Source organism: Theropithecus gelada, chromosome 4 (genome assembly GCF_003255815.1).
Source record: "Theropithecus gelada isolate Dixy chromosome 4, Tgel_1.0, whole genome shotgun sequence".
Lineage (NCBI taxonomy): Eukaryota > Metazoa > Chordata > Mammalia > Primates > Cercopithecidae > Theropithecus > Theropithecus gelada.
The window spans coordinates 111,794,442-111,818,527 of NC_037671.1; the positions used below are offsets into that span (position 1 = coordinate 111,794,442).

A 24,086-nucleotide genomic window follows, 5' to 3' on the forward strand; every position below is an offset into this window, starting at 1 on the left:
TTAGGCCTTGAAGAGCTGAGTGTGTGGTAAAAATTGGAGCAGTAGGAGCTGACTTTTTTTTACAAAGGTTGACTAAAGAGAAAGTTTAAAAATGCACAGTGATGGCTGGGCACGGTGGCTTACGCCTGTGATCCTAGCACTTTGGGAGGCTGAGGTGGGCGGATCACTTGAGTTCAGGAGTTTGAGACCATCCTGGCCAACATGGTGAAACCCCATCTCTACTAAAAATACAAAAATTAGCCAGGCATGGTGGCAGGGCACCTGTAATCCCAGCAACTTGGGAGACTGATCCAGGAGAATTGCTTGAACCAGGGAGGTGAAGGTTGCAGTGAGCCAAGATCTCACCATTGCACTCCAGCCTAGGTGACACAGCAAGACTCCATCTCACAAAAAACAAAAAACAAAAAACAAAAAACCCACACACAACAACAACAAAAGCACGGTGACTAAATTGTTTTAGTGGAAAGAATATTATTTTAAGGTGGGTAGGATTTCACAAAGATTGTGGATCGAAGAGGAAAGTAGAGAGGAATTGTCTAAAGATACAATTCAACACAAGTTGTGTCATTCAACACAAGTTGTGAGCTCCTGTTACATTTCAGATAGTGTGCTGGGATTAGATGGTGAGCCCTGCCACCATGGAGTGGGGGGACAGATATTAATCTTAATCATACAAATATATCCAAATTTGTGATACCGATAAAGGCTGTGAATGAGCGGTTATTGGCGTTCTGAGACCATGTAACGGGTAGTTTGACTCAGACAGCTCAGGGAAAGTTATCTGTGAGAGCTGGAGAGAGTGCGTACATGATACTTAGTAAAAGTGAGTTTCTCTTCTTTTTTAGAAATCACATTATTTAAAAGAGACAACTTATTTTAGCAAACATTGACCTTCCCCATGTCTCTTTACAAAACTGTCCTCATCTAAGGTGACTTAACATATTTGCAAGAAGTTCCTTTAAAAAGAACCAAAAAGCAAATGTAGATGTTTACACTTTTAAAATGAGAACTGCAACCCATTTTTAGCAGATGTTCCTAAGTTGCAGATGTCACGCCTTATCATATCTAATTTAAATTGAAAAATAGTCTCATTCTGTAAAATTTGACAACAGAGAACATTCTAAAGTATTATTTTATGAAGAATCTAGAAATTACAAATGCATGTTACCTCCTATTGTACTGTAATAGTGGTTGTGTGTTCGTGATTCTTTTACAGTCCTTCAACACAAATTGATTAATTTTATCCCAGTTTCAGGTTAAACTCCCCTAAAAGCCACACAAAGTGATGGCTAGTTTTATTAGTCAATATCATTGATTTCAATTAAACAGCAAAGACAGGCTTTGCTGAAGGAACGATGTCAATTCTCAAGATGTCTGATATTAATGTAAAGAATACTATGTTCTCTGTTAAACCTCTATTGCTTTGGGAAAGAAGGTTGGCTTCTGGGTAAGTTTTGTAAAAAGACAAATTAGATGGTATAATTTTAAGTGTGGAGCCCTCATTAAAATATTTCAGAAAGGGCCAGGTGTGGTGGCTCATGCCTGTAATCACAGTAGTTTGGGAGGCTGAGACGGGTAGATCACCTGAGCTCAGGAGTTGGAGACTAACCTGGTCAACATGGCAAAAAAATACAAAACATCTCTACAAAAAACTACAAAAATTAGTAGGGCATGGTGGTATGCACCTATAATCCCAGCTACCTGGAAAGCTGGGGTGTGAGGATCGCTTGAGCCAAGGAGGTTGAGGCTACAGTGAGCCATAATTGCGCCACTGCACTCCAGCTTAGATCACAGAAAGGACATAAGTAAATTAATCATATCTTTTGGCCCCTTTTCACCCTGTTCTAGTTTTTTTCCACTATTTACTACTGTCTGTTTATATCCCTCTCCCCCTAAAAATTCCTGAGACGGCTGGAGAACCATTTTTATTTAAAGGGACAACATTCAAGTCACCCCTTACCTTTCTTCTTTTCAGTGGTGAGAGCCTCCTAGGAAGTTTTCTGTTTGCTTGCTGGTTGTGACTATTTGTCAGTGGGTGGGTGTGAGGAAGCAGAGATGGAAAGTGCCAGCTCACAGAGGAGGCACTCAGTGCTGTGAGTACACATTCATTTTTACTCACTTTGTTTTTGATGAGTGTTTGAAACAAAGAGTAAGGTATAGTTAGCAATAAAGATGGTGAATGTACATCTAGATTCTTCTCACATTAAATGCAGATTTGCAAAAAAGCCTGAATGTAAATAAATTGTCTAGTATTTGTGCAATTTTATTATAATTTGGTGAAAGAGACTACTCGGTGGGTATGGGATTAAGGAGAACAGAAGTAGAAGACAGTTCTGGACCACCATTATAAGCTCAAACTGTATCTCTCCATACCCCCCCACCGCCATTCATATGCTAGAGTCCTAACCCCAGTACATCAGAATGTGACTGTGTATTAGTCTGTTTTCATACTGCTGATAAAAACATACCTGAGACTGGGCAATTTACAAAAGAAAGAGGTTTAATGGAGAACTCACAGTTCCACATGGCTGGGGAAGCCTCACGACCATGGCGGAAGGCAAGGAGGAGCAAGTCATGTCTTACATGGATGGCGGCAGGCAAAGAGAGAGCTTGTGCAGAGAAACTCCCATTTTTAAAATCACCAGATCTCATGAGACGCGTTCACTATCACGAGAACAGCACAGGAAAGACCTGTCTCCATGATTCAGTCATCTCCCACTGGGTCCCTCCCACAACATGTGGGAATTATGGGAGCGACAAGATGAGATTTGGGTGGGGACACAGAGTCAAACCATATCCGACTGTATTTGGAGATAGACAGAGCCTTTAGAAAAGTAATTAAGTTAAAACGAGGTCATTAGTATGGGCCCTAAAACCAAACCCGCAGGCGCCTTGATCTCAGACTCTGGCCTCAGAACTGTGAGTGGACGAATGTCTGTTGTGGAAGCCACCCAGTCTGTGGTATTTTGTGATGGCTTCCTAGCAAACTAGTATAACCACTCACACCCAGCAACCTGCACAGAGGGGCATGAATACAAATGTGAATGGTATGGCAGCTGCAGGTTGAGGGAAGTAAGATATACAAAAAAAGTGAGATTCAGTCTGAGAGCTGAGTCTGGGCATTGACTAGATGTCTGACTTTGAGCAAGTTCCTTAAACTTTTTGAGTTTCGGAGTCATAAACTGGGCTCATGAGAACCACAAAAAACCTGCGAAGGCACTGGGACAGAGCCTGGCTGCTGGTAGGCACTGCACAGTATCCATCCTCCCTGTCCTCTGCCCTGGCTGTGTGTGCTCTTTCCTAGGGGGCCCATAGAGTTAGGGTTCATTGACCCTGAGAGCTTTCTGACAGCATGGTGTCATGAGCCATCTCTGGGTCTTAGTTTCTTGACTATTAATGGGCCAGGCACAGTGGCTCATGCCTGTAATCTCAACCCTTTGGGAGACTGAGGCAGGAGGATGCCTTGGACCCAGAAATTGGAGACCAGCTGGGCAACATAGAGAGACCCTGTCTCTACAAAATAAATAAATCAATAAAAATAAGTTAAAACAAAATACAGCAAAAAATTCAAACTAAAAAAAAAAATGAAAAGATTGTGCTGCACTGTTAGACTCTTTAACTCGAGGTCATTCTGTCTCTGAAAGTTTATATTTTTAAAGAATTAAAGCAAGCAAGCTTGAGTGAGAAGACAAGGTAGGGGTTCTTGATAGCTCTGCTGAAATGCTAGTAAATTATGAGAAGCAAAGCACTAGTGAGGTTAATGTAAGTGATGTGGGGTGACTTCCAGAGTTAGATGGCGGGGGTGGGCAGGCAGGGAGAAGGAAGCTGGGTGTATTAGGGTTCTCTAGAAGACAGAGCTAATAGGATATATGTCTACATGAAAGGGAGTTTTTTAAGGAGAATTGACTCACACGATCACAAGGTGAAGTCCCACAATAGGCCATCTACAAGTTGAGGAGCAAGGAAACCAGTCAGAGTCCCCAAACCTCAAAAGTAGGGAAACCGACAATGCAGCCTTTGGACGGTGGCCAAAGGCCCAGGAGCCCTTGATAAACCACTGGTGTAAGTCCAAAGGTCCAAAAGCTGAAGAACTTGGAGGCTGATGTTTGAGGGCTGGAAGCATCCAGCATGGGAGAAAGATGGAGGCCAGAAGCCTCAGCAAGTCAGTTTCTCCCACCTTCTTCTGCCTGCTTTATTCCAGCTGCACTGGCAGCTGATTGGATGGTGCCCACCTGTATTGAAGGTGGGTTTGCCTCTCCCAGTCCACTGACTCAAAGTTAATCTCCCTCACAGTCACACCCAGGAACAATACTTTGCATCCTTCAATCCAATCCAGTTGACACTTAATATTAACCATCACACTGGGGTTAGTTTCAGTGGTTGAAAAATAAAGCCCAGGATGGAGAACTATTAGTGATTTTTGTTTTTAAACCAGTGAGATGTGATTTTTGTGAAAGATTGTTCTGGTTGTGTATGGTTGTGTATGTGGGATAGATAGGTACAGCAGGAGGCAGAAGACAGAGATACAGGCAGAAGTATGAACATAGGAGGGCCTGAAAGATTGCTGTGGAAATAGACAAATGCACAGAGAGGAATGTGTGTAGAATTACTAATGGGGTGGGAACAGCAGGGAAAGGAGAAAGGGAGTTCAAATCACTGAAAAGCAGGTGACATGCACCAGCCTATTGACCTCCTGCTGTTTTTTTGTCCAAAGACAGACACCTGACTGGGTAAACTCTGAGATGGAGGGGGCCGAGTAACAGCAAGGAGGCACCAGCCTTCTCACGTATTCTCTTTTCTTTTCTTTTCTTTCTTTCTTTTTTTTTGAGACGGAGTTTTGCTCTTGTCATCCAGGCTGGAGTGCAATGGTGCAATCTCAGCTCACTGTAACCTCTGCCTCCTGGGTTCAAGCGATTCACCTGCCTCAGCCTCCCGAGTAGCTGGGATTACAGGTGCCCACCACCACACCCAGCTAATTTTCATATTAGTAGAGACAGGGTTTCTCCATGTTGGTCAGGGTGGTCTCAAACTTCTGACCTCAGGTGATCCACCCACCTCGGTGTCCCAAAGTGTTGGGATTACAGGTGTGCGCCACCATGCCTGGCCTTTTCTTATGCTTTAAAATCAGGTTGACTTGGTCTAGAAATGCAGATGACGATTTTTTTTTTCTTTTTCCAAACTGGAGATACAGGCGGGAAATTTCCCAAGTATGAGCTGAGTGTGGTGTTATTAGGTCAGCAGAGAGCCTTCAATAGGTAACTGACTGTCTGTGGATTTGGTCATATTGGTCATAAAAAGCAAGATCCTCTTGCTTTTTAGGATCTCTGGCTTCTGATCCAAATACTTACTATATCAGATCCAGAACCGACTCATACAAGCAAACCTTCATTCGGAATATATAAATGGCGATTTCTTCTTTTATTCATTTATTAAATGTTTACTAGTGTCCTAGGTAATGGGCTATGAGTTGGGAACACAGAGATGAATGAGACGCCAACCCTTCCTGTAATAATTCATGCTAAGCTTAACTGTCTATTAAATTGCATCACACGAAATTGAGAACGAGAGTGATTTCAGGAAGTATTCTCAACATAAGTAAAGTCTGAAAAAATTGGCACGAACACGATACTCTTTTAGGAAGAGCAGACTTTTGTTCTACCCTGTTCTAAAGCTGCTTATTGATGTATTTTAAGTGTATTTTATTTGTTTATTATTATTTTTTAATTAAAAAATGTTTTTTTGGGACAGGGTCTTGCTCTGTCACCCAGAATGGAGTGCAGTGGCAAAATCGTGGCTCACTGCAGCCTCAAACTTCTGGGCTTAAGTGATCCTTCCACCTCGGTCTTCCAAGTAGCTGGGACTACAGGTGTGCCCCACCACACCAGGCTAAATTTTAATTTTTTTTACAAAAGTGGGATCTCCTTATGTTGCACCAGGCTGCTCTTGAACTCCTGGGCCCAGATCCTCCTGCCTCAGCCTCCTGAGTAGCTGGGACCACAGATAGATGACACCTTGCCTGGTTAAGGAGTGCATTTTATTTTACTTTTTTATTTGAGACAACATCTTGCTCTGTTGCTCAGGCTGGAGTGCAGTGGCACAATCATGGCTCACCGAAGCCCTGACCTCCTGGGCTCAAGCAATCATCCTGACTCAGCCTCACATGTAATTAGGGCCACAGGTGCACCAACATGCCTCGTTAATTTTTTAATTTTTTGCAGAGAGGGGGTCTCACTTTGTTGCCCAGGCTAGTCTCAAACTTCTGGGCTCAAGCGATCCTCCTGCCTTGGCTTCTCAAAGTGCTGGAATTAGAGGCATGAACCACTGTGCCTGGCCAGGAGTACATTTTAGAGTAGGGCAATAGTTGCTACAGAAGAATGTATGAGAATCATGTTCTTTTTGTGTTTAGTTCTCTTCAAAACAAATGATAGAAAAGAAGGGCGAATGAGTCATTCTTGTCTCTCCACTTCCTATATTATATAATTAAAATTGGAGAGGTTTTGCAGAAAACAACTCCCTCATGTTCTGAGAGCTGACGGATATGTACACTAGTAATCAAACGACAAGGCGAAAAGTGCTATCATAGGCCGGGCACAGTGGCTCATGCCTGTAATCCCAGCACTTTGGGAGGCCGAGGCAGGCGGATCACAAGGTCAGGCTGGAGTTTGAGACCAGCCTGGCCAACATAGTGAAACCCTGTCTCTTCTAAAAATATAAAAATTAGCTGGGCGTGGTGGTACGCACCTGTAATCCCCGCTATTCAAGAAGCTGAGGCAAGAGAATAGCTTGAATCCGGGAGGCGGAGGTTGCAGTGAGCTGAGATCGTGCTATTGCACTGCAGCCTGGGTGACAGAGCGACACTGTGTCAAAAAAAAAAAAAAAAAAAAAAAAGAAAGGAAAGTGCTATCACATAGTTGCATTCAAAATTTGATGGGAACTTAGGAAGATTTACTAAAGCTGTTGAATTGCTGGTCAACATTGCCTCACTAAAGATGATAACTAGTTATTGTGATCCATGTATGTGGGTGTTGCAGAGTCAATAAACAAAATAAAGGAAAGTGGGAAAGGATAGGAAATAAGTAATTATTAAGCATCTACTTAAGTGCCTGATGACAACTGGGTAAATTCATGAAAATTATGTCACTTAATCCATACAAGTACCCTGGGTCCTAAGTTATAGTCACTTTTCAGATGAAAAATCTGAGACTTGGGCTGGGCACAGTGGTCCACGCCTATAATCTCAGCACTTTGGGAGGCCGAGGCTGGTGGATCGCTCAAGCTCAGGAGTTCAAGACCAGCCTGGACAACATGGTGAAACCCTGTCTCCACAAAAAAATATAAAAATTAGCCAGGCGTGGTGGCATATGCCTATAGTTCCAGCTACTCGGGAGGCTGAGGCGAGAGGATCAGTCGAGCCTGGGATGTTGAGGCTACAGTGAGCTGAGCTCATGCCACTGCACTCCATCCTGGGAGACACAGCAAGACCCCCTCCCCGCCGACTAAAAAAAAGAAAAGAAAAAGCTGGGACTTGGAAAGAATAATAGTTTATCCAAAGTCCTACAGCTAGTGGGAAGGCAGAAGCAGGATTTCCATACGTGTCCAGACTCCTCCCACCATATCATGTGGTTACAACTAAATGAGACAAATAAAGCACACAAGAAAGAGGAAGTGGGCAAATTTGGTTTTGCTGCCTCTGAAAGTGAGCATGACTCAGAGATTTCTGACAGCAGAACCTAGTGGTTTGTGGAGTCAAGGTCTATAAATGTTTCTGTTACTGGATTCAGGAGATTTAAGTCAATAACAGAAGGTAGCTGTCATATAAAGAGTGGAATAAACATTTCTTTGCATTGGTATATAGATCTACAGATGTGAGCATTGAGAACTCTCTGGATGATTTCCATAGAAAATGAAGTATAGTTGAATCTCATTTATTTGGAAGTTGTCTATCTATAAGCTCACACATCCAGCACACAAGGAATCAGAAAATCAGCAAAACTCCATGAGTGCTCAAGTAGATGTCAAAACCGACAAACGGTGAGTCTCAGGCACGACTCTGTTTATTCCATTCCAAATGCCTCCAAGCCCTCAATTAGAATCTATTTATTAATTCTTCTTCGATTTTCTAATCTAGAGGAGGATAAAAGAAACTCTCCATCAGTGTTACTGAAAATAGAAGTGATGTCTGACAGGAAATAATTAAGACAAAAGAAAAAACAAGAAAACTGGAAAAGCAGTTGGAAGAATGCAAAGATCTTAGTGTTAATTCAGATTATGGTGAGAGACCCTCAATGGGTGGGATTGCCCTTGTAACACATCCATGGAAGAAAGTGGGGTTTTCACCGTCGACCCAGAGTCATCAGTATAAAATTAAACTAATTTCAGGCTACTTTTCTGGGTAGGCAGGAGATATCTAGTACATTTGTAGGACATTCACTTATTCAAAATAAGTAACATGAAAATGTGTCATTGCCTAAATGAATAGGAACTCGGCCATCTCGGAAAATTTTTAGTTATGCAAAGCGATGCATACTCAGAGGATCTTAGATAATCTGGTGTAGTATCATTCAACTATGAACTCTGATTTCCAATCATAGCTTTCACTGGAATTGGGACAGATGACCCAGGGGTAAGATACCCCTGTTGGTCTGAAGAAGAGAGAGGAAAACTTCACCATCCCAGGGATCAACCGTGCCTCCTAATAGCTGTGGGACTTTGAGGAAACTAACATATGCTCCAAGTCTCAGCTTTTTCATCTGTAAAGTGAATATTGTACAATTTAGGACCCACGGTGTTTGTGAGGATTAAATGACATAATTCCTGTGAATTTACCCAGTTAATGTCCTCACTCCCCACTCCCACTGTCACTGCAGTGGGGAGTAATGGTAGTTAGAGGAAATCTCCCAATTGGGTTTTTTGTTTTTTGTTTTGTTTTGTCTTGTTTTGAGACAGAAGCTTGCACTGTCACCCTGGCTGGAGTGTGGTGGTTTGATTGTAGCTCAGTGCAGGCTTGAATTCCTGGGCTCAAGCAATCTTCCCACCTCAGCCTCCTGAGTAACTAAGACTGCAGGCATATGCTGCCATGTCTGACTAATTTTTAATTTTTTTAGAGATGAGGGTCTCACTATGTTGCCCAGGCTGGTCTCAAACTCCTGGCATCAAGTGATCCTCCTACCTCGGCCTCCGAAAGTGCTGGGATTACAGGTGTGAGGCACCTCACCTGGCCCCCAGTGGGTTCATACTCCCTCTCCTCATCTTAGGCCATCCAGTCTTGGAAACTAGGGACAAAGGCCTTTACCCATGTCCTTCTTGGGGTGGTCTCACCACATGTACACTATCTCCCTCGCCCCCAAAACATCCACGCAAACACACACATTCCTTGTACCAGGCCCTCTCATAACTGTAACTAAAAAGGATATTTAAATGTGTACTAAGTAATTGTGTTGACAACCTTTTGTTTTACTTCCTTATTTTTGTCCTATTCCAATTGTGCTAAAAGTGTCAAAGTGTCCGATAAAAATACAAAAGAAGCCTGACACATAAGGAAGAATAAATAAAAGGAAGGGACTTGGATAATTTGCACCGTATAAAATCAGTCTTCAAATGATTGAATCAGATGTACTGCTTCTTAATAGACATTTTATATGCTGAATAATCTGTTTTTTCTCTCTCAGTGATAGAAATGTTGACCCAAAGTTTCATAAAGCTGTTGAATGCCTTTTCAGATGTTGCAAATGCAAACTTAAGAAATAGAAGTTTTGGCCGGGCGCAGTGGCTCACACCTGTAATCCCAACACTTTGGGAGGTCGAGGTGGGCGGTTCACTTGAGGTCAGGAGTTTGAAACCAGCCTGGCCAACACGGCAAAACCCCATCTCTACTAAACATACCAAAATTACCCAGGTGTGGTGGCACGCGCCTGTAATGCCAGGTACTTGGGAGGCTGAGACACGAGAATCACTTGAACAGGGGCGGGTAGGGGGAGGTTGCAGTTACTGCAGTCTGGGTGACAGACCGAGACTCCCTCTCAAAGCAAAACAACACAAAACAACTTTCTGTTTCATTGAACTATCTCTTATAATTTCTTAGTGGAAATCAATGACACACATTTGTGCTGGCCCAGCTTAATATAGGAGTAGATTTAAAAATACTTAGTATAATTTTTTTAACCTTTTGAGAGTATGAGGTATTATTTATTTTTACTTGTTAGTACTACCTCCTTTGAGATACTTCATCTTAAAATGTAGATTCGTGATTCTTACTTTTTATATGTCCTGGTCCAATTTGAGACTATGATGAAAGCTGTAAATGCACATATCACATTAAATTATGCCCACAATTTCAGCGATCATGGTCTCCCGAAGTCCCAGGACTCAATAAATAACTCTGGGATACAGAGTAATAGATGTGCCTTTAAGAATATTATATAAATGCTGTTTATTGTAACTGAGCCTTTGACATGGATTGGGAATCAGCCAGTTGGATTTAAGTGTTCCCAGCATTAAGTAGGAATGCAGCCTGTTCTATGCTGTAGATTAAACAAGTGCTTTCGTAGCTTGGAGAATGGTATACCCACAGACACATTTAACAAAACACCATGCTAATATTTCAAGGTTTAAGGGGTGCCTGGACCAGATAGCCTCAACCCTTGTGCCCAAGAGTCTCATGCCCGTTTGGGAACATCACAAATCTCTAGATCCTACCAGTGCATGGCCCCAGGAAATGAAGACCCACGTAAGAATGCTGGTCCCTTCCCTCATCATTCCTTCCTCGTATCCCAGCTGAGTCCAAACTATAATTTGAGGGATCAGGGACACACATGAAGACCAGAGACTATGACAACAATGGTTTTAACCTGGAAAATCTAAACAGGTATAACTACATGTAAATTTCAACTGTAAAATTTAAATATAGCCTATATGTAATATTTTAAGTGAAATTAATATAACTTTTTGGTGTATGTGCCAACATAATTGACTGCAAAATATGCTTTAGTAAGTGGCCGAGTTAACTTATTTTATAGGTTTATTGATTATAAGCCACTTAAATGTGGAGCTAAGTGTAACAAAAGTAATTACTTTGGGTTTAGAACAGCTGGTCTGCTGTAGCTCTTCTTTCTCAGTGATCAAGTAACAGGGCAACTTTTCCATTAAAGCCACTCCTAGTTCATAACCATAAGAACTATTGTTTTCAAATATAAGAATCTTTATTTACTTACCTAAGACAGTAGAGTGCTGTCAATTTTATCCAAGAGTAATTTGCTAAGGGGCATAAAATGTCTGCTTCTTCAAAGCCCATGTGGAATATGATGTTTATGTGTTGGACTTTATGTTTGTTTGGGGTGAGGAGGAATAATCTACTTTGCTTTTTTTTTTGTTATTGATGTTGTTAGTGTTTTTTTGTTTGTTTGTTTTTAGACACAGAGTCTTACTGGACAGGCTGGAGTGCACTGTCGTCATCATAGTTCAGTGCATCCTTAAACTCCCATACTCAAGGGATCTTCCCACCTCAGCCTGTCAAGTAGCTAAGTACTACAGTGCATGCTACCATGCCCGGCTAATTTTTCATTTTTCTGTAGAGATGTGCATCTTCATATGTTGCCCAGGCAGTTCTGGAACTCCTGGCCTGAAGTGATCCTTCTGCCTCGGCTTCCCGTAATGTTGGGATTACAGGCATGAGCCACCGCATCTGATCATTTGTTTAAGAAAGAAAGAAAAAAAGAAGCCACGTCTCTCAATACCTACATTTAAACAAATAGAAAGCAAATATTTTCAGAGGCTCAGTTGAAGAATCAGAATAAGTAATAATACTCTATGTTCAACCTAAAATTGCATCTGCTTTGGACTTTACCCACAAAGAGGTCTGCCTGCATTTCAGCTTTATTGAAGATGTAAAGTAATTGTTCTTTCCTTTTGGGAGGGAAGACAAAACACCGTTCCCAGTCATGGGAGAAATGCTTCCTCCATGCCTGGGGCTTGGAAAATGAGTGGGGAGGTGAAGTCTTCATTCACTTTGGGGTTTCATTTTTAAAATAATATGCCAGCTGATCAATTTTATACATAATTTGGGCACAGAATTGCTAAATTTTTGCAAAATTGAAGAGGATAAATTCCCAGTTTTCCAAGTTTTTTTTTTTAAAGTCATAGACTACTTTCTTTTTTATTTTCTTTTTTAAACATTTTAAGGTATTTGCTTTATTGCTTATCCGTCCTTTTATCCATCCATCAATCCATCTTAAGTTTTTATTTTGTGTCATTTTAAGTTCCAGGATACATGTGCAGGATGTGCAGGTTTGTTACATAGGTAAATGTGTGCCATGGTGGTTTGCTGCACCTATCAGCCCATCAGCTAGGTATTAAGCCCAGCACACATTAGCTGTTTTTCCCGATGTTTTCACTACTCCCATCTTCCCTAGAAGCCCCAGTCAGTGTGTGTTGTGCGCCTTCATGTGTCCATGTGTTCTCATCGTTCAGCTCCCACTTATAAGTGAGAGCATGCAGTGTTTGCTGAGGATAATGGTTTCCAGCTTCATCCATGTCCCTGCAGAGGACATGATCGCATTCCTTTTTATGACTGCATAGTGTTCCATGATATATCTGTGCCACATTTTCTTTATCCAGTCTGTTATTGGTGGACATTTGGATTGATTCCATGATAGACCCCTTTCTTTGAATGAAAGTATGCCCTGCAGCCCAAGTGAAACTGCTAAGTGTGGACCCACCCACTTCCCCTAGGCTCTCAGCAATCGTCCCCTGGTCTCTTCTCCCATCTACACAGAGCCTTGCTTATTACTGGGCATGGAGTAGCTTTATCCCAGCTTAATAAAGCACTCATGGGGCCAGGTGCGGTGGCTCACGCCTGTAATCCCAGCACTTTGGGAGGCCGAGGCGGGCGGATCACGAGGTCAGGAGATCGAGACCATCTTGGCTAACACAGTGAACCCCTGTCTCTACTAAAAATACAAAAAATTAGCTGGGTGTGGTGGCAGGTGCCTGTAGTCCCAGCTACTAGGGAGGCTGAGGCAGGGGAATGGTGTGAACCCAGGAGGTGGAGCTTGCAGTGAGCCGCGATCGTGCCACTGCACTCCAGCCTGGACGACAGAGCGAGACTCCATCTCAAAAATAAATAAATAAATAAATAAATAAAGCACTCATGGGAGGACTGAGAGGGGCTTTAGGATGCTAACCACTGACAACAGGATTTTAAGGCATGAATGATTCACAACTGATTTGTGAAAGAAATAGCAGTATTTCCTAAACTCTTTGGGTTGACATCCTGGGATAAAGAGGAACATTGGCATCCTTCTTCCTTAGATTATGTTTGTATGCATGAGCACAATGCTAATATTGGTAATCTTTATTTTATTTTATTTTTTGAGATGGAGTTTCACTCTTGTTGCCCAGGCTGGAGTGCAATGCGGCTCTCTCAGCTCACTGCAACCTCCGCCTCCTGGATTCAAGCAATTCTTCTGCCTCAGCTTCCCAAGTAGTTGGGATTACAGGCATGCGCCACCATGCCTGGCTAATTTTGTATTTTAGTAGAGACAGGGTTTCACCGTGTTGGTCAGGCTGGTCTCAAACTCCCGACCTCAGTTGATCCATCCGCCTCAGCCTCCCAAAGTGCTAGGATTACAGGTGTGAGCCACCGCACCCAGCCCATAATGTTGGTAATCTGTATAAGAGTTACTCATTCTCTGTTGAAAGAAGAGACTCTTAACCATTCTTCTCTCTTTAAAGGAGGATTGCTCTCCATTTTCTTTGCTTTCTTTGGGTTTGAGTCATTTTTCAGTTGAATTAGCAGGGCACAGCCTGTTTTTTCAGTGAACAAATAACAATGCCCTCTTGATTCGAGATTATATAATTGACTATAATAACTCATGAAATGTTTGCAAAGTCAAAGTGAAACTGCTGACTTAAATTTAGTTTAAATTATGATTAAGAGGTTTTCTAGGAACCAACTCTGCAAAGATATTTTGGAGACCACTTGGGAAATTGTTAAATCAAAGTGGTGTGTATTTGAAAGCTTATTACAATATATTTTGTAACGTGTTCTCAAAATGTTTTCTTAGGAAAAGTTTTTATAGTTCTCTGAAATCGAGCCAGAAGATCCTGAATCTGACATTTTTTAAAATAACTAACAGTGAATTTTTAGTTGAAACAATCTTTGCATTCTGCTATTTATGTAGCTTTTATTTAAAAGAACGTAGAAATGCTAAACGATGAAATAAAATATTTTGGATAACCCTACCCATTAAGCCTCAAAAGTGTTCCTGACCTTGTTCTTAGAAGCGCTTCTGTGCGTTATATGCTGGTTTTCAAACACTGAAAATGTTCGTGTGGACTTTCACGTTATTCTGCACCCCGGCACCTCACGCTCAACAGCCGAGATAAGAAAAGAAGGCTCTTCAGAGCACTGTGGCTCATTAGAGTGCTGTCCAAAATCTCATCCATGCCTGATAAAGTTAGTGGAATGTCAGGGCCTCTACTGTGATGAAAGGATCTAAATGTGACTTCTCAAGCAGCCAAAATATTAGCTGTCATCCCCGTCCATGCAGAGTTCTAAGACTAGGCCTTGCAGACACAAAACTGTATGTACAGAATGACCCTTGCTATGTTACAAATTTTCAAAATGAAAAGAAGAAAGTGGACAGGAAACACACAATGAGTTCACAGTGGGTACCTGTGGACCTGGGGATGATGGTGATTTTTGTTTTCCTCTATTCACTTCTTTGTTTGCATTTTTAAGCCTACAACAATGCAAATATGTATTTGTAAATGTCAAAACAACATAGTTTTCTAAAAAGTGGAATAGATGCTGTAGTTATTGGCAGAGCCAAAATCAGAGTGAGGACATGGTGACCGTGAGCCCTGAATGTAAGCTGCCCAATAGCATTGCCAGACCTGCACGTCAACCTGGGATTTAAAATATGCTCATGGTAGGGCTGCTGAGTCAGGAACCTGCTTACACGCCAGAAGGAGCAAACACCTAGAACGGTAATGACTTTTGGCTGGGCACGGTGGCTCACATCTGTAATCCCAGCACTTTGGGAGGCTGAGGTGGGTGGACTGCATGAGCCCAGGAGTGCAAGACCAGTCTAGGCAACATGGTGAAACCCCATCTCTACAAAAGATACAAACATTAGCTAGGTGGGGTGGTGTGTGTCTGTAGTCCCAGCTACTCAGGAGGCTGAGGTAGGAGGATCTCCTGAGCCCCGGAAGGTTGCGACTGTAGCGAGCCATGATCATGCCAGGCTGGGTGACAGAGTGAGACCTTATTAAAAAAAAAATAGGCCGGGCACGGTGGCTCAAGCCTGTAATCCCAGCACTTTGGGAGGTGGAGACGGGCGGATCACGAGGTCAGGAGATCGAGACCGTCCTGGCTAACATGGTGAAACCTCGTCTCTACTAAAAAATACAAAAAACTAGCCGGGCGAGGTGGCGGGCGCCTATAGTCCTAGCTACTCGGGAGGCTGAGGCAGGAGAATGGCGTAAACCCAGGAGGCAGAGCTTGCAGTGAGCTGAGATCTGGTCACTGCACTCCAGCCTGGGTGACAGAGCGAGACTCTGTCTCAAAAAAAAAAAAAAAAAAAAAAAAAGAGAGAAAAGAAAAGAAAAAAAGAAATGTAATGACTTTGGACCAGTAGGGAAGCAGAGAGATCAGTGTCATTGTATATCACACATTCAGGATCTGCATCCAACCCTTCTGCATCCAATCCTCCTGACTTCCACTGTGGCTGGGGCCCTGTCAGTCTTTCTCACTTTAATGTTCTTTCACTGTTTTTATCCAAAGCCATTGAGGATGTTATTCTTTTTTTTTTTTTTTTTTTTGAGATGGGGTCTCTCTCTGTCACCCAGGCTGGAATGCAGTGGCCGGATCTCAGCTCACTGCAAGCTCCGCCTCCCGGGTTTATGCCATTCTCCTGCCTCAGCCTCCTGAGTAGCTGGGACTACAGGTGCCCACCACCACACCTGGATAATTTTTTGTATTTTTAGTAGAGATGGGGTTTCACCATGTTAGTTAGGATGGTCTCCATCTCCTGACCTCATGATCTACCTGCCTCGGCCTCCCAAAGCACTGGGATTACAGGCACGAGCCACCTCGCCTGGCTGATATTCATTTTAACAACATTTTAGGTGGTATATACATTTTGGTCAAGGAGAGACACAGACAGAGTTTTGCCTGGGTGTTGGTAGTTGCCACAAATGAATCTCTAGCCTGGTAGTTTCTAGGGTGTGCAGTGGCATTGAGGGTGGGATAAACAGGTGAAAAGATGTGGTACTGGCCTCTGGGAGAAGCAGAGAAGGCAACGGTGGATCTGAGAAGTGACTTTTGTGTTTCACACTCCCTTGTCTTCTTTACATCCTCTTCTTATAGCTGTTCTTCCCCTGCCTCTGGTGTTCCTGTCCTCTTGGTGCCCTCTGGGTGGTCAAAACCCGACAAGAGCACACCTTGGAACCTGCTTGCCCCAAAGGGCTCCTTTTCCTTCATTTCTGTCTTGTTCCCTTTCTTCCCTATCTCCCTGTGCTTCCTTTATCCTCATGAAATGTATGCGCAGAGTCCACAGTATATTTAGACTCAGAACACTGAGATGTTTGAGAGTAGTAGCTGTCAGGTCCTTCATATAGCTAATAATTTGGGACTAATATTTTGAACAGTATCAGGTGTTGTGGGAAGTCAGGGACCCCGAACGGAGGGACCTGCTGGAGCCACGGCAGAGGAACATAAATTGTGAAGATTTCATGGACATTTATCCGTTCCCAAATAATACTTTCATAATTTCTTACACCTGTCTTTATCTTAATCTCTTAATCCTGTTACTTTGTAAGCTGAGGATGTACGTCACCTCAGGACCACTGTAATGATTGTGTTAACTGTACAAATTGATTGTAAAATGTGTGTTTGAACAATATGAAATCAGTGCACCTTGAAAAAGAACAGAATAACAGTGATTTTAGAGAACAAGGGAAGACAACCATAAGGTCTGACTGCCTGTAGGGTCAGGCAAAAAGAGCCATATTTTTCTTCTTGCAGAGAGCCTATAAATGGATGTGCAAGTAGGAAAGATATTACTAATTTCTTTTCCTAGCAAGGAATATTGATATTAATACTCTGGGAAGAGAATTGCATTCCTGGGGGAGGTCTATAAATGGCTGCTCTGGGGATGTCTGTCCTATGTGGTTGAGATAAGCACTGAGATATGCCCTGATCTCCTGCTGTACCCTCAGGCTTACTAGGATTGGGAAACTCCAGCCTGGTAAATTTTTGGTCAGACCGGTTCTCTGCTCTTGAACCCCGTTTTCTGTTAAGATGTTTATCAAGACAATACATGCACTGCTGAACACAGACCCTTATCAGGAGTTTCTGATTTTGCCCTTGCCCTGTTTCCTCAGAAGCATGTGATCTTTGCTCTGCCATTTGCCACTTGAAGCATGTGGTGATCTACTCCCAAAATAGAAAGAACCTACGTTGAAATATTGGGGATGGGTTCCCCCGATAGTCAGAGAAGACAGTGTGCTAACATGACCTGCTACATTAGGTGGCGACCAACCAACTGCTAAGAGTATGTGTGTGTGTGTGTGTGTGTGTGTGTATGTGTGCACATGTGTGTGACAGGCAGCCACCTCCTGGCTGTCAGAGAGCTCCAGACAGTTCAGGACACAGGCATGACCAGGAGTATTGCAAGAGTCCCAAAGCTCTGGGGAAGAGAGGCTAAACTTCTCTGCAGTTTTTGTTTAGACATGTACAGACTTAGCCGATGGACTGAGACTCACAAAAGGCTGGACTGGAGGGAGAGCCATGGGGCTGCTGGCAAAAACCAAGATAAGCCAAGAAGTCTAGCAGTGTGGGAAGAGGCAGCAGATCCTTGTGCAGGCGTTGCTGACCTAGACCCCCTGTGCTCTCTGTTCCCCGAGCAATGCCCACAGCAAAGTGTGTGCCAACAATGCCCACAGCAAAGTGTGTGCCACTATGGAAAGTCCTTGTCAAAATAATGAGCAGAAAGAGGTTTGTGTGTGTTGGTGGGTGGCTGTGGTGAGATGGGGGTGTCCAGAAGAGGTTGGGGGCAGCACAGCAGCCACCCATGAGCAATGGAGTGGCAGCTGCCAACAGAGCAGTCAACAGCAGCTAGAGTGGCAGATGCCAGGGCAGTGGTCTTCATTTGTAAAAACAGCACCACCTTCACAGGGTTGCTGTGAAAATGAAATATTTAATGCATCAGCAGCATCTAGCACATGACTGTACAAATTAAATAATCAGAGCTTAACAAATGTTGGCTATTAGTACTTTCTTTTTTTTTTTTTTGAGGTGGAGTCTCGCTCTGTCTCCCAGGCTGGAGTGCGGTGGTGCAATTTCAGCTCACTACCATCTCCACCTCCCAAGTTCACACCATTCTCCTGCCTCAGCCTCCTGAGTAGCTGGAACTATAGGTGCCCATCACCACACCCGGCCAATTTTTTGTATTTTTAGTGGAGACAGGGTTTCACCATGTTAGCCAGGCAGGTCTCGATCTCCTGACCTCATGATCTGCCTGCCTCGGCTTCCCAAAGTGCTGGGATTACAGGCGTGAGTCACCATGCCCAGCCAAGTACTTTCTTTAAAAAATAATTTTTATATTTTATTTTTTAAAAGAGGTGGGGTCTCACTCTGTTGCCCAGGGTGATCTTGAACTCCTGATGGTGAAGGACTTTCTCTTTAGTTCAGCTAAGAGCTGAGTTCTTGTCACACAACCATGAAAGATTAGGCTCGCAGGCACTTTGAAGGGTGAGAAGGGCAGGGTTTATTGGGCAAAAAGGAAATAAAAAGGGAAACAGGGACTCTCAGCAAAGCGAGAGTTCTGCTGGTAGGCTTCCTGCCTCACAGATTGAATTCCCAGTTACTACCCCAGAATCCTCCCCTCTGCAAATGGTGTGAAATTCCGTGGCTCCACCCCAGTGCCCACGCCTCCCTGTGCAAAGGCCAGTTGAAGGTTCTCGGGGAACCCCTTTATACTTGGCTGTCTCACTGAGGTCAAACAATCCCCCAGCCTTGACCTCCCAAAGTGCTGGGATTACAGGCATAACCTACTGCATCCAGCCTCCAGTACTTTTATCACTGGTGTTTTTGTGAGATTTCTTTACTTTTATCTACTTCTACTTATTTTCAAGTGGTTACGTAGTTTGATTTTACATGATACAATAAAAAGGATTTGGCCCAGTTTTTGTTTTTAAGCAGAGAAATTGCTTCTTAGGATGTATTTTAAAGAGTTAGATTACACCTGAAGTGGGTTGAACCTGAGCAAAGTTTTAAAAATAATTGTGTCTCAAAGTTGAATAAAAAAATAGGGCCCCAGTGTCATTCTTTGCTCTGAGAGGATTGTGAGAATAACTAATAACAATTAGGAGGTTAATATATTGTTGAAAGTGGTAATTTTACCAGTTTTGAACTCATGTTCAAAGACATAATTGGAATAATTTTCAATAGACATCAGTCTTTATTTCTTAGGAAATTACAGTGATTAAATTAATGGCAGGCAGCCTCTCTTGTTATTATTTGAAGATAATAGGAGTCTGTTGAGGATTAGTGGGGAAAAATGAATGATACATGTTCTATCAAAGACTTCACAGTTAAAACATTTCTTACTGCTCCCTGCCTTGCCACAATTTATATATTTAAGCACAATCATCAATGCAACTTCCTTTACTGTGTTTGGCCTAAAAAGTAATTCAAATGAAGAATAAGAATAATGCTTTCCTTGGGATTCCAGTATAGAGTTTTCTTTTAGGGGATGCCTAATATGCCAATTCAAAAGGAAGTTATGTAATGCTTGAAGAGCTCTGTGGAAGTGGAAAAGATAGTTCATTTTTTTCTCTGGATATTTTTCAGGAGTCTGTTCCTGCTTCTTTATGAAATTGAACACTGGACAATAACAATATCACACTCGTTATTCAGACATTTTAAATTGCTCTAATTGCTCTTTTACTTTGAAGTGAGATATTCAGATCACTGAGTGTTAGAGAAATGGTGCACTGATGAAGCAGTGAACGGATCTTGATCTGTTATCTCAGCTTGAGGTTTAGTAAAGTGGTTTTTGTCAGTGGACCATTGCACCCTATTTTCTTGAATATCTTTCTATACTGAAAATGATTTAGATGGTACGTCTGAGTCTAATGCCACCCAGATAAGCATCTGCAGTTGCGCTGACCTGGACTTGGGTGGTACTGCTTTTTAGATTTCAGTATCACTCTAAACCTTGTCTGGCTTTTGCCCGTGTCAGTACCCTTGAGCTATAGGTTGGGAAACCTGTTTGTTTCTCTTTCTGGCTGGAATATCTTTTAGAGATTCATGTTATAGGTTGTGACTCAAGTTACATACACCGATTCCCAAACTTTTCTTGACTTGATTCTAGGCTAAACAACACTGCAATTGTGAGGCCCCCAAGGCAAAAAGTAAATTTAAAAAACTACCTAATTTAATATGCTAGAGAGTTTTTGTATACATACAGATGACTACATTAGGAAATACTGTTTTCATTGCTTTGGAAAGTAGGAGGAAGTGACATAAGATCTTGTTCTGGGGAGAAAGAAAGAGCTAGCACAGTATTAGTTGCACCAAAGCAGAGGCAAAAACGAAGAAAAGCCAGTGACTTTGAGTGTTAGCTTACTCGATACAGCTAACACTCATTTATTTTAACATATCGCCACTTTTAAGTTAATACCCATTTTTCCCATTGTTTCTGGTTTAACTGTTATAATTTGAAATAATCATGGTTAGAAATGTTTAGATAAATCATGATGCCTCACTACCTTGTAATTTAACACCACAAAATAAGAACTGTAAGGCAAAGGGTTTGGACAACAGGGAGTACAGGTTACAAAACAGAAAAAGGGATCTGGATTTATTTGACATGAAAATAGAGGGTTTCTTACTCCAGGGTGATTTTTATAGGAATTCTATACTTAAATTTTGGCCACTGAACTAGACTTGCTGATTGTATGAACTTGGATAAAATTCCATTCAGAAGAGAAAAGATGACCAAAATAAAACACCTACCTCATGGGATTGTAGTGCAAATTGCATAAATTAATCCATATGAAAGCATTTTGTAAATTGCAAACTGTGACACTAAATTTACTTTACACGAGACAATCACTAAGTGTTATTAAGTGATTGAAAGGAAATACTAATCCAACCTGTTATGTGGTTTTCCGAATGTATAAAAACAAGGAAAGCATTCCAACCTGTGAGTACCTCTGCCAGAAATGTTTAACTTAGTTGTGAAGGAACAGTCAGTCAAATCCAAATTGAGGGGTGTTAGGTAAAGCAACTGGCCTGGACTCTACAAAAACGTGTCATGAAAGGTAAAAGGAGACTGTAGACATGCCTTGGTGATCCCTGATTAAATTCAGGATTTAAAATAAAATATAACAAATCTTCCACCCTGAAACAGACATCAGTGATACAATTGACCATTTGGACTGTATATTGATTGCATTGTGTCAATTTAAAATTTTCTGAGTGTGGCTGGGCATGGTGGCTCAAGCCTGTAATCCCAGCACTTTGGGAGGCCGAGGCGGGTGGATCACAAGGTCAGGAGATCAAGACCATCCTTGCTAACATGGTGAAACCCCATCTCTATTAAAGTACAAAAAAAATTTAGCCAGGCGTGGTGGTGGGCACCTGTAGTCCCAGCTACTCAGGAGGCTGAGGCAGGAGAATGGTGTGAACCTGGGAGGTGGAGCTTGCAGTGAGCCGAGATCACACCACTGTACTCCAGCCTGGGCCACAGAGCAAGACTCCATCTCAAAAAAAAAAGAAAATTTCCTGAGTGTGACCATTATTATGTAACTATGGTGGGATCATTGCTCTTAGGAGGTATATGCTGAAGTATATAGGGGTTGAACCATCTTTATGTCTACAAGTGACTCAAATGGTTCAGCAAAATATTTAGATATGCAGAGAGATAAAGCAAATGTGGAAAAGTGTCATAATTTGGGAATCAAGGTGAAGGCCATCTAGTTGTTCATTGCTACCTATTCCTACAACCTTTCTACAGTTTTAAACATTTTCAAAATACAATTTTGGAAAAAAAATTTAAAAAGAAAAAATCCAAGTACTCAAGTAGATTGAGTTATTAAAATACAGATCTTGAAATATGTCCATTACAGAGCATGTCTTCCTGCAATTTTATTTTTCTGTGAGATGCCGATATATAGATTTTAAAAAAGAAAAATCTGTGTTTTTATAAATGTATGCTTTTAGGCAATGAACAGGATTATTGTTACTAATTTGAAGCATATTCCCACTGGCTGGGCACCGTGGCTCATGCCTGTAATCCCAGCACTTTGGGAGGCCAGAGGCGGGCAGATCACAAGGTCAGGAGTTCAAGACCAGCCTGACCAAAATGGCGAAACCCTGTATCTACTAAAAATACAAAAATTAGCTGGGCGTGGTGGCACTTGCCTGTAATCCCAGCTACTCAGGAGGCTGGGGCAGGAGAATCACTTGAACCCAGGAGGTGGAGGTTACAGTGAGTTGAGATTGTGTGCCACTGCATTCCAGCTTGGGCCACAGAGTGAGACTCTGTCTCAAAAAAAAAAAAAAAAAAAAAAGAAAGAAATATATTCCCACTTGAAAAATTCCAGGAAAATAGATAGAAGTTCTCAACCCACGTGCACATCTTTTGTGGTATTTAAAAGTGAAGTAAAAATGTATCATGGGGTGTGTTCGAAAGGACAGAACATTATTTTTACTGTCCTCTTTAGAAAAAATTCAAGTTTGAGGATCTCAGTTTAATGATTTTGTGATAATTTGCTACCCAGATCTTCTTTCCTATGAGATAAAACTTTTGTTTTCATTTTTTGAGAGAGACATTGGGAAGTTATTGTTAGCAGAGGTGAATCTGTGCAGGTCTGCACCAACTTGATTCTTCCCTCTTCGAAGGAAAGAATTCGATTGAGGGGCATGACTTAGAGTGAGAGACTGAGGCAAGTTTTTGAGGAGTGAGAGCTTATTAAAAAGTTTTAGAGCACGAACCAAAAGAAGTAAAGGACATTTGGAAAAGTGCCAAGCAGACAACTTGAGAGATCCAAGTACCCTGTTTGATCTTTGACTTGGGGTTTTATACATCAGCATGGTACAGGGGTTTCTGTCTCTCCTCCCCTGATTCTTCCCTTGGGACTAGCTTTCCGCATGCGTAGTGGCCTGCCAGCACTCGGGAGGGGAGCATGCTCAGTTGTGTGCATGCTCACTTGAGGCAGTTTTCCCTTACCAGTCGAGTGTTCCTAGAGGGAGGTCATATACTAGTTAAACTCTGCCATTTTGCCCCTTAGTACACATACTTGGGCCCACTTGCCAACTCCTGAGATCTTATCAGGAAGCTGCTGATCGCCAACTTCAAGTGTTTCCTACCTATTGGGAGACTGCCTGTCCCTGGCACCAGCTGCCACCAATTATTATTTTAGAGAGCCAGTTTAACAACTACCTGACCGTCACCTGATGGTTTAACATTGCCTGACCTGTTTGTGTTTGTTTGCTTAGCTATCTACCCTAACATTATCATGATGATTGACTTACTATTCTGTTGCTTATTCTTGGGGTTGATGTGGTGGGATTCTCATTTTCTCCCAGGTGAGTGAGTCCAGGCAGAAATCTCATGACTCACTTTTTTCTGTGTCTCTTTTTTTTTTTTTTCTGTAAAGGTCAAAGACAACAGAACTGGACCAAGAAAGTTCATAACTTTTTGGTATGTAATTGAAAACTCTTTGCAACAAATTCTTTCTCTTTAGTGATATTTATGGCTTGAAAGGCCTGAGTTTCACTTTGTTATTCTAGTTTGTGAATCAAATTAGTGTAGCCTGGATATGTTTATCCCTAGTCTAGGATTTATGCAGAGGGAAGTTCATAGTATTACTCTCTTTGGTCCTCTGAAGATTATTTTTCAGTGGGAGAATTAAGTAATTTATTTAGTTATTTATGGGTTGATTCTTTTTTTTTTTTTTGCCTCTCTCAGAGTAAGGAATATACCATGACTATCAAAGTACTTTAGAACTATAATTATGTGAGGAGTCTATTTTACAAGCAATTGCATGTTTAGATGCCCAAGTATAAACTGAATGCT

At 42.0% G+C, this 24,086-nt stretch overlaps 1 protein-coding gene across 2 annotated transcripts in view; it reads left to right on the top strand.

The window, feature by feature from the left end:
* The window catches only part of IPCEF1 (interaction protein for cytohesin exchange factors 1), a 202,401-nt gene that overhangs the window by 48,775 nt on the left and 129,540 nt on the right, over window positions 1-24,086 (top strand). For both annotated transcript variants that reach the window (XM_025383396.1, XM_025383395.1), the window contains exon 2: window positions 23,668-23,711. The gene's annotated coding sequence lies outside the window, so the exon portion shown is untranslated. The remainder of the gene's footprint in view (window positions 1-23,667; window positions 23,712-24,086) is intronic.